We start from the raw sequence: 8,928 nt of genomic DNA on the forward strand, positions 1-8,928 counted from the left end.
TTACGTAATATGCATTACTATAACAGTGTTATCAAGCATTACATTCACAGGGTTTAACTTGGGACACTCCCTGGGTGACTAACACATTCACTGCAGTGCCTTCAGAAAGTATGCATACCCTTTGACTTATTCCACATTTTGTTGTTACAGCCTGAATTCAAAATGGATTAAATATATGTTTTCCCTCCCCCACCTACACGCAATACCCCATAATGACAAAGTGAAAACACGTTTTTAGAAATGTGTGCAAATTGATTGAAAGTGAAAGTGAAATCTCATTTACATAAGTATTCAAACCCCTGAGTCAATACTCTGTAGAAGCACTTTGGCACCCCCCCCCCCCCCCCTCATTCTTCCCTGCAGATTTTCTCAAGCACTGTTAAGTTTGATGGGGAGGAGCGTTGAACAGCATTCTTTAAGTCTTTCCACAGATTTTCAATGAGATTGAAGTCTAGGCTTTGGGTGGGCCATTCAAGGACTTTCACATTATTGTTCTGAAGCCATTCTAGCACTGCTTTGGCTGTATGCTTGGGGTCATTGTCCTGTTGGAATGTATATCTTCGCCCCAAGCCTAAGGTCATTTGTACTTAGAAGCAGGTTTTCATTGAGGATTTGCCTGTATATGGCTCCATTCATTGTTCCCCCTGTCCTTACCGGTCTCCCAGTCCCTGTCGCTAAAAAGCATCCCCATAGCATGATGCGGCCAACACCATGCTGCCACCACCATGCTGACATTCCAAATTTATTTTCAATACATTTTTTAAAAACATGTTTTCACTTTGTCATTATAGGGTATTGTGTGTAGATGGGTAAAAATATATATATATTTCATACATTTTCAATTCAGGCTGTAACAGAACAAAATGTGGAATAAGTCAAGGGGTATGAATACTTTCTGAAGGCACTGTATAAACTCACCGCAGAGTGGATCTGTACTTTTTCTTTGTCACTAACTATGGATTGGAACGCCCGGTCTTGAGAGCGCTGTACTTGAAAACATCATACACAATACATTTAGTTAGAAACCAAACGCACATATCAACACCACACATAAATGCTTTTGACAGCTTGTATGTTGTAAGACCATGGCTAATATAAAGTGGTCAACTTACCATCTCATATCGTGGTTGCGCCAGTTTCTTCTTGCGGCTCCACTCTACCGGGAACATCTTAGGGCTAAACTCGCCAGGGTACTCCCCCCTAACACACAAACATCACACTACTGTCATAATATGTACAGTCATAATAATATGTACAATCATAATGTACAATATGTCATATTTACAGTCAAACGTCATAAAGTACCAGTCTAAAGTTTGTACACACCTACTCATTCCAGGGTTTTTATTTATTTGTACTATTTTCTACAATGTAGAATAATGAAATAACACATATGGAAATCATGTAGTAACCAAAAACGTGTTTAACGAATCAAAATATATTTTATATTTGAGCATTCCAGGTGACTATCTCATGAAGCTGGTTGAGAGAATGCCAAGAGTGTGCAAAGCTGTCATCAATGCAAAGGGTGGCTACTTTGAAGAATCTCAAATATATTTTGATTTGTTAAACACGTTTTTGGTTACTACATGATTCCATATGTGTTATTTCATAACTTTGATGTCTTCATTATTATGCTACAATGTAGAAAATAGTAAAAGTAAAGAAAAACCCTTGAACGAGTAGATGTGTCCAAACTTTTGACTGGTACTGTATATATTACAGGAAATACCTGCCTAATACCTACATAGATACTATGTTGGTAATGCCTACATAGATACTAACAGGTGACTTAACTAGGAACTTACTATAGCAGGGGTGGGCAATTATTTAGGCTCGAGGGCCACATGGGGATTTCAAAATTCAGCAGAGGGCTGCACAGATTTTTTGTGTGGACTGATTTGTTAGTCAAAAGCTATTTGCGGGCCAGAAAAAGGGCAGTTATTTGAAAATATAGGTCCATTATCATTTCTATACACTTTCTATTAAGTTTTAGGCATTCAAGAGTGGCCTGCAAAAAAACTCAAACAGGAAGTACCAGTGACACGCTCAATACAGAAGTGGTCAGATGAAGCGGATGCTAATCTACAGGAATGTTTTGCTAGCACAGACTGGAATATGTTCCGGGATTCATCCGATAACATTGAGGAGTTTTCCAAATCAGTCAACGGCTTCATTAATAAATGCATCGACGACGGCGTCCCCACAGTGACCGTATGTACATATCCCAAACAGAAGCAATGGATTACAGGCAACATCCGCACTAGAGCTACCCGACCCAAGCCTGACGAGCCCCGACATTTTAAATCAGGTTAGGGCCGGGTAGGGTCCTGTTTTCTTCATCAATATCTAGGGTACGGGCAGGGCTCAGGTATCACTAAACTGATCATTAACATTTTGAGTGAGTTTAGAGTGATAAAGCAGCTAACAGCTAACTGCTCTCTCATATCTCTTCATTGAGCAGCGAAACCAAAGCGTAGCCATTGCTATGGCTACACAGACTCAGAACCGCCATGAGCAGAATGCATGCAGGGTGCAAGTGACAGACATTGAGGAGCAACTAATGGATTTACTAACGGAGGAAGTTCTCTGATTTTGGGTTTCGGGCCTGAACATCACATTGCAATGAGCTAAAGGCTAGAGCTGCTGCTTTCAAGGAGCGGGACACTAATCCAGACACTTATAAGAAATCCCTCTACGACCTCCGATGAGCCAGTGTCAATACAGGACTAAGAACGAATCCTACTACGCTGGCTCTGGCGCGAGTGGGATGTGTCAGGGCTTGCAAACTATCACAGATAATAAAGGGAAATCCAGCCGCGACCTGCCCAGTGACACTAACCTACCAGACGAGCTAGAGCTAAATGCCTGCTGTGCTCACTTCGAGGCAAGCAACATTGAACCATGCATGAGAGCACCATCTGTTATGGAAGACTGATCTCGCTCTCCATAGCCAAGACCTTTAAACAGGTTAATATTCAAAAGGCAGCGGGGCCAGACAGATTATCAGAGCATGCGCTGACAAGCTGGCAAGTGTCTTCACTGACATTTTCAACCTTTCCCTGACCCAGTCTGTAATACCTACATGTTTCAACCAGACCACCATAATCCCTGTGCCCAAGAATGCCAAGGTAACCTGTCGAAAATGACTATCGCCATGTAGCACTCACATCTGTAGCCATGCAATGCTTTGAAAGGCTGGTCATGGCTAACATCAACACAATCATCCCAGACACCCTGGACCCACTCCAAATCACATACCGCCCCAACAGATCCACAGATGATGCAAACTCAATTGCACTCCACAATGCCCTCTCCCACCTGGGCAGCTGTAATTGCACCTATGTGATAATGCTGTTCATGGACTACAGCTCAGCATTAAACACCATAGTGCCCTCCAATCTCGTCACTAAGCTCAGGACTCTTGGACTAAACACTTCCCTAAGCAACTGGATCCTGGACATCCTGATGGGCCGCACCCAGGTGGTGAGGGTAGACAACACATCTGCCACACTGACCCTTAACACGGGAGCCTCTCAGGGGTGCGTGCTTAGTCCCCTCTTTTACTCCCGGTTTCCCTCTCGACTGCGTGGCCACGCACGACTCCAACACCATCATTAAGTTTGTGGTAGGCCTGACGACGATGAGACAGCTTATAGGGAGGAGGTACCGTGGCTTGCGAAAGTATTCACCCCCTTGGCATTTTGTTGCCTTACAACCTGGAATTAAAATATATTTTTTTTGGGGGGGGGGGGTTTGTATCATTTGATTTACACAACATACACAACACTTTGAAGATGCAAAATATTTTTTCTTGAGAAACAAACAAGAAATAAGACAAAAAAACAGAAAACTTGAGCGTGCATAACTATTCACCCCCTCAAAGTCAATACTTTGTAGAGCCACCTTTTGCAGCAATTACAGCTGCAAGTCTCTTGGTGTATGTCTCTATAAGCTTGGCACATCTAGCCACTGGAATCTCTGCCCATTATTCAAGGCAAAACTGCTTCAGCTCCTTCAAGTTGGATGGGTTCTGCTGGTGTTCAGCAATCTTTAAGTCATACCACAGATTCTAAATTGGATTGAGGTCTGGGCTTTGACTAGGCCATTCCAAGACATGTAAATGTTTCCCCTTAAACCACTTGAGTGTTGCTTTGGCACAATTAGGGACATTGTCCTGCTGGAAGGTGAACCTCCGTCCCGGTCTCAAATCTCTGGAAGACTGAAATAGGTTTCCCTCAAGAATTTCCCTGTATTTATTGCCATCGATCATTCCTTCAATTCTGACCAGTTTCCCAGTCCCTGCTGATGAAAAACATCCCCACAGCATGGGTTTGCGCCAGACATAGCGTTTTCCTTGATGGCCAAAAAACTACATTTTAGTTTCATCTGACCAGAGTGTCTTCTTCCATATGTTTGGGGAGTCTCGCACATGCCTTTTGGCAAACACCAAACGTGTTTGCTTATTTTTTTCTTTAAGCAATGTCTTTTTGTATATATACTGAGATCATGTGACAAATCATGTGATACTTAGATTGCACACAGGTGGACTTTATTTAACAAATGATGTGACTTCTGAAGGTAATTGGTTGCACCAGATCTTAATTAGGGGCTTCATAGCAAAAGGGGTGAATACATATGCATGCACCACTTTTCCGTTTTTTTTTATTTATTTCACTTCAGTAAAAGTCTTTTTTTTCATTTCACTTCACCAATTTGGACTATTTTGTGTATTTCCATTACATGAAATCCAAATAGAAATCCATCTAAATTACAGGTTCTAATGCAACAAAATAGGAAAAGCTCTAAGGCGGATTAATATTTTTGCAAGGCACTAAGTGACCTGGCAGTTTGGTGCCAGGACAACCTCTCTCTCAATGTCAGCAAGAGAAACGAGCTGATCCTGGACTACAGGAAATGGCTGGCCGAGCATACCCCCATTCACATCAACGGGGCTGTAGTGGAGCGGGTCAAGAGCTTCAAATTCTTCGGTGTCCACATCACTAAGGAATTAACATGGTCTGCCCACACCAACATAGTTTGTGACAAAGGCACAACAATACCTCTTCCCCCTCAGGAGGCTAAAAAGATTTTGCATGGGCCTCCTCAACTTCAAAAACTGTACCATTGGGATCACGTGACCCTTGAACGAGATGGCCGCATGAACTAAGAGCTCCGCACAAGTAGTTTCCAATTCCTAATCTTACCTCCACTCCAAGTTCACACTCATTTAGCTTTAGTAAGAAAAAGTCATGGCGGCTACAAAAGGCGACACTACAGGTGACATTTTTACCCGGACTCGAGTATTAGCGACGGAAAAAGCCTCCAAGAAGAAGCTAGCTTCAGAAAAAACTAGCGCCATTAGCCAGGAGCAAGAGAACCCGCTCCCCCACGAGGCACAACGAATGCCAACCTCGCACTCTGTCGAAGACATCCTTTCTGAGTTGAGATCCCAACATACAGAACTAAACACTAAATTAGATGCCATTAATTCTCAGCTCAGTGCGATAGGGGGCAAGGTGACAATCCTGGAAAACGCTTTGCCTGACATCAACAACAAGATAACCATAAACGCGGGGCGCCTGGACGAGGCAGAGGGGCGAATCCTATCCATGGAAAACTTATTGACAGATGCCATGGAAACAATAGCATATGCTAAAAAGAAAATTGAGCATCTGGAAATGAAAACAGAGGAGCTGGAAAACTGGGGGCGAAGGAATAATTGTGTTCTATTCAATCTGGGCGAAAAAGAAGAGGGAAACATGCCACTGATCCACTACCTGCAAGACAAACTTCCCGAGTGGCTCCACCTGCCCACGGACAGGCCCATAGAGCACTGAGGCCCCCACCAGCAGCCAGACAACCAGCGCGCCCAATCACCATACGTTTCCTGAGATTCACCGACAAGGAACGAGTCCTACAGGCGGCGAAAAACAACACCATCACAGTGGGAAACGCCAAACTCGCTTTACACCAGGACCTGTCAGCTGGAATACGCCGAAAGCGCCGAGAATTTGACGAAGTGAAGAAATACTCCATTGACCGAGGCATCTTCAGGGGATTCAAATACCCAAACGAGCTCAGGATTCTTCACCAGGGAGCCTTGCGACACTTCAAAACTCCCGAAGAGGCAAAACGTTTTTTGAAAGACAATCCTGGCCAATGAGAAACAGACCAATGACTAAATGCGATTAATGCCATTACTAAAGGAGGTAAGACGACATATAGCCGATATCCAGAGATCCACCCCCTAAATGTCATTATAGCCGTCCAATTTATATTTATTGTCCTTTAACTGAGAGGGATGGGCTGTATAGCCTAACCTAGGCCTACTAATGTTTCAGCCTACTTTTATTTCCCTGTTTTTTTGTTGTTGCTATTATTACCTGGGGTTCCCTATGTCCCTTGGGGGAGGCATATGTAGGCTGGGCTATTGATTTTATTTTTCTCCCCTCTTTTACTGGGGTCTGGACGAGGGCAACTGTGTTATTTACTCAATGCGGGGTGGAGAGGATGAGGCATTTCTTTGGTGGGGAGAAGGAGACGTTGTGCGTTGCTAACTGTTCCCGGTTTTTGTTTTATTCGGAACACAGAATTGAGACTGAGCGGGGGGGTAATAGATCCAACGGGATGTGTCGAGTTGTTTGGGAACTCGGCTGGGGTGTTCAGAGATTATTATTTTATGTACACCATTTATTTTCCTTTTATGTGAACGCAGCTGTAATTACTATCCACTTTTACCCAGCGATGACTTGCACTAAAGTTCGATTACTGCTCGATGACGATGACTAGTACCTTAAATCTATTGACATGGAACTGCCATGGTCTAGGACATGCAATAAAACGAAAAAAGATACTATGTGCTCTAAAAAAGGAAAAAGCAGACATTGCACTATTACAAGAGACACACCTCTGTGATGCTGAACATGCCAAACTCCGCAGAGCTTGGGTGGGACAGGTGTATTTCTCATCTTTCAAATCAAACAGTAGAGGCACAGCCATACTTATCCATAAAAATGTTCCATTCATAATTGACAAAAACATATCTGATCCGGAGGGGAGATTTATTTTGATAACTGGGTCACTATATGGTCAACCAATTACTATATTAAACATATACGCCCCTAACACAGATACTCCTGCCTTCATGTCAAAAATTATAACCCTGTTCAATGAGCATTGTGTCTCCTTTGGCGTGGTGGCCGGAGATTTTAATTGTACCCTTAACCCAACCCTAGACAAATCATCTCAAGTCCCCACCACAAATCCTAGATCTGCAAAGATGTTGAACTCTCTTACTAAAGAGATGGGACTGATAGATATCTGGAGAGAGAATAATAGCTCATCTATGGACTATACATACTACTCTAATGTCCATAACACCTACTCCCGTATAGATTACATTTTTATCCCAAAGAGTTTCATAAATTCAGCCACATGTACAATCGGACCCATAGCACTTTCAGATCACGCCTTTGTCCACCTCTGCTTTGACCTCTGCAAAAACATCCCGAGGTCAAAGAGCTGGAAATTCAACACCTCCATGCTATCAAATGACGAGTTCCATACATTGGTAACTACATGGATAGACAACTACACACAAGACAATAAAGACTCTCCTGTTTCTCCGGCCACAATGTGGGACGCTGCTAAAGCCACACTAAGAGGTCATCTAATTGCATATGCTTCCTCTAAGAAAAAAGCAATGGAAGCACACAGGCTAGATCTTGAGAGGGAGCTGGAATGCTGTGAACAAATACATAAACAATCCCTAGACAGCACCTCCTGGAGTCATCTTAAAGCAGCCAAAGCCAAACTGAATTTGGACTACACTCGGGAGATAAAAAAAAAAGTTTTCTTTACTAAACAGAAATACCATGAGTATAGCAATAGGCCCAGTAGATTGCTTGCTCACCAATTAAAAAAGGAGCAGTCAGAGCGTACAATCATGGCTATCCGAACAGCAGAGGACGAGGTCACATATGACCCAAAAAATATCAATTTAACTTTTCATGATTTTTACTGCAAACTATATACCTCTGAGTGAAAACACACAGAGGCAGAACTCCACTCTTTCCTAGAGGGAATCTCGCTACCTAAACTATCAGAGACCGACCAGGAAGATCTCAACTCCCCCTTCACTCCTGAGGAGATCCTGGAGGCAATTACCTCCATGCCACCTAATAAGTCCCCAGGCCCAGATGGATTCCCCAGAGAGTTCTACAAAGCTTTTTGGCCCCAGCTCAGCCCTATCTTCATGTCAATGCTGGAGGATTTTTGCAAAAACGGAGTTCTCCCAGACTCAATGCACACAGCTCGCATTACAGTGTTGCTAAAAAAGGACAAGGACCCCCTATCCTGCTCGTCCTTCCGGCCCATAAGCTTGTTGGATTTCGACTATAAAATAATTACCAAATTGCTCGCCAAAAGACTAAACACTCTTCTTCCCAAAATAATAAAAGCGGACCAAACTGGATTTATTAGAGACAGATACTCTTCTGATAACATTCGCCGTCTTTTTGATATTATTGATCAAGTAAACGCACAAAAGACCCCTGTCCTGCTGGCTTCACTGGATGCTGAGAAGGCGTTTGACAGGATGGAGTGGAACTTTCTGTTTTCAGTCTTAGAAAAGTTCAATATGGGCCCAAATTTTATTAAATGGATCAAATCACTATACTCTCATCCAAATGCCATGGTGACTACTAATGGACTGAACTCTGACAGATTCCCTCTGGAACGGGGCACAAGACAAGGGTGCTCGCTGTCCCCGCTGCTCTACTTGTTGGGGGCGGAGCCTCTGGCAGAGCTGATAAGGAGCAATCCAAGTATTATGGGTGTTTCTGCAGGTGGCCTGCAGCACAAGATTTCGCTTTACGCGGATGATGTCTTGCTCTACATATCCAACCCTGAGAAATCCCTCCCTCT

The sequence above is a fragment of the Oncorhynchus mykiss genome, chromosome 1, assembly GCF_057628025.1.
Source record: "Oncorhynchus mykiss isolate SJ-2025 chromosome 1, ASM5762802v1, whole genome shotgun sequence".
NCBI lineage: Eukaryota > Metazoa > Chordata > Actinopteri > Salmoniformes > Salmonidae > Oncorhynchus > Oncorhynchus mykiss.